The sequence below is a fragment of the Canis lupus genome, chromosome 1 (assembly GCF_011100685.1).
Source record: "Canis lupus familiaris isolate Mischka breed German Shepherd chromosome 1, alternate assembly UU_Cfam_GSD_1.0, whole genome shotgun sequence".
Taxonomy (NCBI): domain Eukaryota; kingdom Metazoa; phylum Chordata; class Mammalia; order Carnivora; family Canidae; genus Canis; species Canis lupus.
The window spans coordinates 3,113,222-3,119,245 of NC_049222.1; the positions used below are offsets into that span (position 1 = coordinate 3,113,222).

Here is a 6,024-nt window from a genome sequence, read left to right on the forward strand (position 1 = left end):
CTGCCCTCTTGGGAGCAACATGGCCAGTAAGGTCAAGGGTGGGACCCAGAGCAACACAAAGGCAACTGTGTCATTTGTGTGGTGGTCACAGCAGGTGTGGGTACGATGCCCACGGGAGCCTATGAGTGTGGGACCAGATGGGCGTGTACGGGGCAACAGGGCTACTACTCGGGTATCTGGGGTATCTGAACAGTCCCAGCAAAACCCCAAGGGCTTGGTAGAAAAAGAAAAGCCTGCCAGGTCGGCACCCTCTACTCACGTGCAGGTTATTTTTAAAAGTCCAACATCAGAAGGAATTATACATACTGTGCAAATCACTGTCAAGTTGACACAGAGCAAATGCTTTCTGTGGATGTGAGTCAGCAAAGTGCTGCTGTGCCTCGGCCCCTGAGGAATCAAGCCCCGATAGGTGGCAGCTTCCCAGCCACATGCAGAGCGCCTTCTCTTCCTCCTCGCCCTGTGGAGGTGTGCTCGCCCCCCCACGGAGTGGATGGCCAGGTGCAGACACACGGAGAGCTTGGCGGGTGTGCACACTCAGGAAGCGGCCTCTCGCTTATCTCACCGAGTGCTGGGAAGACAGCTGTTGGACTCGGGCAGCTCCCCTGTCGGAGGGGGAAAGCTGATCTGAGGCGTCACAGAGCTCAGGTGGAGCAGTGGGGACCACTCTGTGTAGTCAAGCAGTCACAGTGTTCAGCAGATGCCAGGTGGATGGAGGGAAAAACACGGGTTCCAGGCAAGTCCACCCTGCCCTAAGATCTCCTGCCCTGGGTGGAGCCAGGATGGTCTAGGGCCTGAGAGTCACCGTGTCACAAGCCACCTGCCGGTCCTGCCTCTTTAGATGTGCCTAAGCCACCTTGCACACCTGACTGTCCCTCCGCGGGGAGCACGGTACCTGCTGGCAGGGAGGGACAAGGGTGGGGCGTGAGAGCCGGGAGAAGGGAGAGGATGCCAGGAGGCCTCACTAGATCGCGGTGCTCAGCCCCAGTGGGCCAGTCGGCTGGCCTTCCGGGCAGGCCCCCCTCGTCACTGTCGGGGTGTGACGATGCGTGGGAGCCGCGGGGAGGGCCGGAGTGTGGGCCCGGAGAGGAGCGTCCGCGGTGGCCTCCCGGGAGAGCGCGGCCCCACCAACGCGTCCCAGGGGTCCTAGCAGGAGAGCCACTGTCTGACCTGTGGCTAGCGGCCACCAAACACAACCTCTCCTGCGGCTGTTTCCTGAGTCAGGGCCATAAATGTGGACGGAGGACAGGAAAGGAGACGGGCTAGAACGGAGAGGAAAGACGGGGGAGGCACGAAGCAGAGGCAGAAGCAAGAACACCGCCAGGTGCCGCCGGCCGGGGGAGCGAGATGCTGCTGGGCAGGGCCTCCCCAGGGGCGGCCTCGGGCGGCGGATCCACACGAAGCCTCAGGGTGGGAGCAAGAATGACTCAGAAAGCGCCGTTCTCTGTGGGTCACGAGGGGACCCCGAGCTTCGACTCCTGCTCCTCCCGATAACCCCAAGCTTCTGAGTCCATGGCCACCCCAGCGGGGCAGAGAATTTACTGGCAGCCTCTTGAGGCCTCCCTGTGTCTTAGAAAGAGCCAGGGTGGCAGCGAAGAGGAGCCATGGAACAGGTTAACACCTGGATGAGGAGTTCAGCTGCTGAGGTCAGGGATGGCTCAGGTGCCCTTCTGCTCATTTGGCCTGATAATGCTTATCAACAACCAGTTGGCCAGTAAGCCACTGACCGGACAGTGCTGAGGCTCTGTTTGGGACTTACAAAGTAAGAATGACATGATTTGCCTACGGATAACAGTTGTGCCTCTGGCCAGAGCCCAGGCTGAGATGCAGCATCCGTAGCCGTGCCTACTGCTGGTGACATGCTGCTCAGCTGGGCTGCCCGGATGCTGGCCAGGCACAGACTTCCAGGTGGCATCCTGCAGCCCCAGCTGGGGAATAATACAGTTTGGTTACTGTATATTTGCATTTCCTTACATTTTTGATTTGTTGGATTTATAATCAGGGAGCTAGGGACACCCGGGTGGCTCAGTGGTCCAGCATCTATCTTGGGCTCAGGACGTGATCTGGGGTCCTGGGATTGAATCCCACATCTGGCTCCCCTCAGGGAGCCTGCTTCTCCCTCTGCCTGTGTCTCTGGCTCTCTCTGTGTGTCTCTCGTGAATAAATAAATAAAATATTTTTAAAAAATTAGGGAGCTAGTTGTCTGCTTCACAGGTAGTACAAGAAAGTAGAAAAATAGTTATACACAATCTCACTACTCAGACACACCTATTAACGTTTTAGCATGTTTCCTCCCAGGGCTTTATTACTGTTTTGTTTTCTTTAAAGAGAGAAAAAGAGTGAGAGATTACCCATGGAAGTGGGAAGAGGGACAAAGGGGGGGTGCAGAGAGAGAGAGAGAATGAGAATCCCAGGCAGACTCCCTACTGGCTGTGGAGCCCGACCTGAGGCTGGATCCCACAGGCCTGAGATCATGACCTGAGCCAAAACCAAGACTCAATACTCAACCAACGGAGCCACCCAGGCACTCTCCTTATTACTATTTTTAAAGCACAATGGAAATTATATAGTATATATAATTTTGGATACTTAAAAAAATTTAACAGAGTATAAAAATTTCCACAAGCATTAAACAAGTTTATAAACACAGAACATAAACACAATTTTTTAATGACAGCCTAAAACTAGCATATATGGATGAACCACACTTTAAAATTTCCCCTTAAATTGCAATTCTAACAATATTAATATCGGCTCCTACTTATGGATATTTCTAGACATTTCAAATATTTCTAGACATTTCAAATATTTCTAGACATTTCAAAGCATTTAGCACCATATATAGATTATCTGGTTTTAATTGTCAAATCAACCGTACAGAACAAACACCATTGTTTTACCAATATTAGAGATAAGGAAACCAGGGCAGACAGGGATTAACTGTCCTGGCAGGTGAGCCAGCACAGCAGGATTTGCGCTTCCGTCTGGGGTCCCCATGCCCTATGTGCAGATATCTCAAAACCCTACCCTGGGGCCGTGTGTAGGTGCCAGGAGCAAGAAGCTGGGAGAAGGACAAACAGCTGGGTCTGCTCACAGGGTCTCACCATCTGTCAGGGCAATCAGAGAGACACTGACCACCTGCTTCATTTTGGGGACATTACCGGACATTTCCAATATGTCTCTCCTTTTGTCAAATGGTAACAGTAAGACCTGTCATAAGCATCATGAGGAATAGTGAGAAGGGAAAAGAGAGGTGAGTCCTTCTCCCCACTGCACCAAGAGCCCAGCAGCTCCTTCCCGGGTGGAGAGGAAGACGCAGGAGGAGGGACCAGCACCGTAGCTGAGGCCATGCACTGCCAACTGTTTCAGCAGCCACCCTTGCCCCAGCGGTTCACAAACCTTCCAGTCTAAGGACCAACGGAACAATGGAGTATTACTCAGCCTTAACAAGGAGGGAGATTCTGTCCCCTGCCATAGCGTGGGTGAACCTGAAGGATGTTATGCTCAGTGAAATAAGGCGGAGACAAATGGACAAATTCTGCATCATTCCACTCGTAGGAGGTAAAGAGAGTCGTTGTATTCATAGAGATAGAAAGTGGGGCTGGGAGAGGGGAACAGCGAGGTAGTGCTCATGGGACTAGTTTAGCTTTACGCGATGGAAAGTTCTGGAGATGATGATAGGGGTGGCTGTCCAACAACTTGAAGGTGCTTACTATCCCTGAGCTAGACACCAAGAAATGATTCAGTGGTAGCTTTCACACTGCATGCATTTTATCATAAGAAAACAAGCACCAGAGTTATTCTCTACCATGCGGGGCTGTGGCCTCTCCCTGTAAGGGCTGGAAGGGTGGTCTCCTCGCCTGAGGAAGAAGGGTGGTCTCCTCGCCTGTTACAGCAGGTGGCCTGTGGGACTCCCACCCGCCTGAGGGGAGGAAATGATGAGGGCTGAGACCCAGGGTCAGAAGAGAGAGCTGGCCTGGACAGCAACATGAACTATGTCAGAGGGCACGAGCTAAAACCCAGGCTTCGCCACCTCGCATGTGCTGGTGGGATTCTTGGTGGCATCAGCATGACCCAGACTAGAACCTCGGGACCCATGCCTCAGAAAAATCCAACCATGCTTATGCAGCACCCTCAGGTTTCCCTTTAGTACCAGGTTCCAGAAATGTATGACCTCTGGAAACCACTGACTCAAAGGGAAACATGGAATTTGCAGTGAACACAGTGAGTGATTTGGAGGTGGGGGTCCCCTGACTGCAGGAAACGATCATCAGCTCCAAGGTGCACTGAGCAGTGCTGGGTGCGGCGAGTGCTGGGGGTGGCATGTGGAAGCCGAGGAAGGTGGGTCCTGGAGTCTTTGGCACCACACGGCCACAGGAGTGGAGGCTGGAGTGTGCTCGAATGGTCCAAGTTGCGGGGGGCAGCTGTGGTCCCCAGGGGTAACACATCACACAACCGCATTCCACAGGACCAGAATCTGGGGTCAGGAAGCCATGTTTTAGAGGTCTGTGAACAGTCAAATTAAGCATTTCCAAGTATATGCACTAAATCTTGTGTTTTTTGCTGATGATAGAGCCCTGGGGCCATCACTTGCAACCTAACTCGCTTGTACAGACAATTCACCCAAGCCTGGCTGCATGATTTTGCAGCTCACAGCATTTCAGATATGGAAGACTTACAGGAGGGATGCAGGGAGCTGCCTGAGGTAGGTGAAAACAGCACTGAGGCCCTGACAGCAAAAGAGGGACATGAAACACGGCACCAGATTAAAATAATTAAATAGCTTTGTGGGCCAAGTCATTCATCATGGGCAAACCACATCATGTCACTATTAGGAGGGGTGCAAGAGAAAATTCCAAATGGTGCCTGAAATGTTTGGCCCCATATGGAAACAAAATTTCCTTCTCATTAGAACTGCTGTGACAAAGATGAAGGACTTCGCTCCTCTGGAGGGTAGCCCTACTTCTCTGTTCTTGTTTCTGGAAGACAGGTGGAGAGGCAGGTGAGCACTGAGATGAGTCCTGGTCCCGACACCCCCAGGTGTTAGGGCTGGAAGTGGTGTTTCCCCATTGTATGAGTTTCCCAGGGGCTGCTGTAACAAGTACCACCAACTACGTGGTTGGAAACAATGGGAATGTATTCTCCCGTGGCTCTGGGGCTCGATGTCCAAAATCAAGGTGTCTGCAGGGTCTCACTCTTTCTGAAGACTCTAGGGGAGGACCCTTCCCCGCTCTCAGGCCCTAGTGGGTCCTGGTGTCCCTCGGCTTTCTTTGGCTTCTAGACGCTTCACTCCAGTCCCTGTCTCCCTCTTCATACAGCGTTCTCTCTCTGTCCAGATTTCCCTCCTCTCATAGGGACACCAGACGATATAGTAGGGCCCACCCTCGTCCAGTGTGACTTCATCATAACTAATTATATCTGCAAAGATCCTATTTGCACATGCTGAAGCTCTGGGTGGAGAGGATTGGGAGTACACTGTGATCCAGTACACCTAGCCTCTACCCATCCTCTTTTCCTCCTTCCTGCTCCCAGCTCTTCCTCTGGAGACTCACCCAGCTCCACTGGTCTCCTGCTGCTGAGATGTGTTCAATCAACCAGAGCACAGCCAGTATGGGAGGAGACAGCCCCACCATCCCTGGCTAAGGGCGAGGCAGCACCAGGTGGAGGTCAACCTGCAGGCCAACAGGGGTTGGTTGGACCGGAGCCAACTGCTGGACTTCCAGACACTGTAGCAGAACAGTTTTTCAATGTACCCAGTGCCCACGGTAGCTGCACCAGAGGTGGCCAGTAGGCGCCCTTTCCCATTTCCCTAGCTCCACTTGGCTTCTCTTTACAGCCACAGTGTCCGGGTCAGTTCTCCAGAGGCCCACTGAGAATAAGTTGGCCCCCATCTGGCTTCCAAATCATGCAAACATACAAACAAAACCAAACAATTTCTGCTTTGGAAAGAAGTGAGAAAGGCACTTGGTTGCATGGTCAACCCATCAGTCATCTGTTTGTCCCCTGAGATGTGGGGCCAGTGAACTA

The 6,024-nt window shown here is 52.6% G+C and overlaps 2 long non-coding RNA genes across 2 annotated transcripts; one reads left to right on the plus strand and one right to left on the minus strand.

Moving 5' to 3' along the window:
- The first annotated feature begins 2,648 nt into the window (after positions 1-2,648).
- On the plus strand, positions 2,649-5,524 carry LOC119870626. The gene is made up of 3 exons (XR_005352993.1): positions 2,649-3,558; positions 4,571-4,702; positions 4,910-5,524. It is a non-coding gene; the product is annotated as an uncharacterized LOC119870626 (long non-coding RNA).
- LOC111092394 lies at positions 2,652-5,821 on the minus strand. The gene is made up of 2 exons (XR_005352992.1): positions 5,550-5,821; positions 2,652-4,474 (listed from the first exon to the last, which is right to left on the minus strand). It is a non-coding gene; the product is annotated as an uncharacterized LOC111092394 (long non-coding RNA).
- Positions 5,822-6,024: the final 203 nt, after the last annotated feature.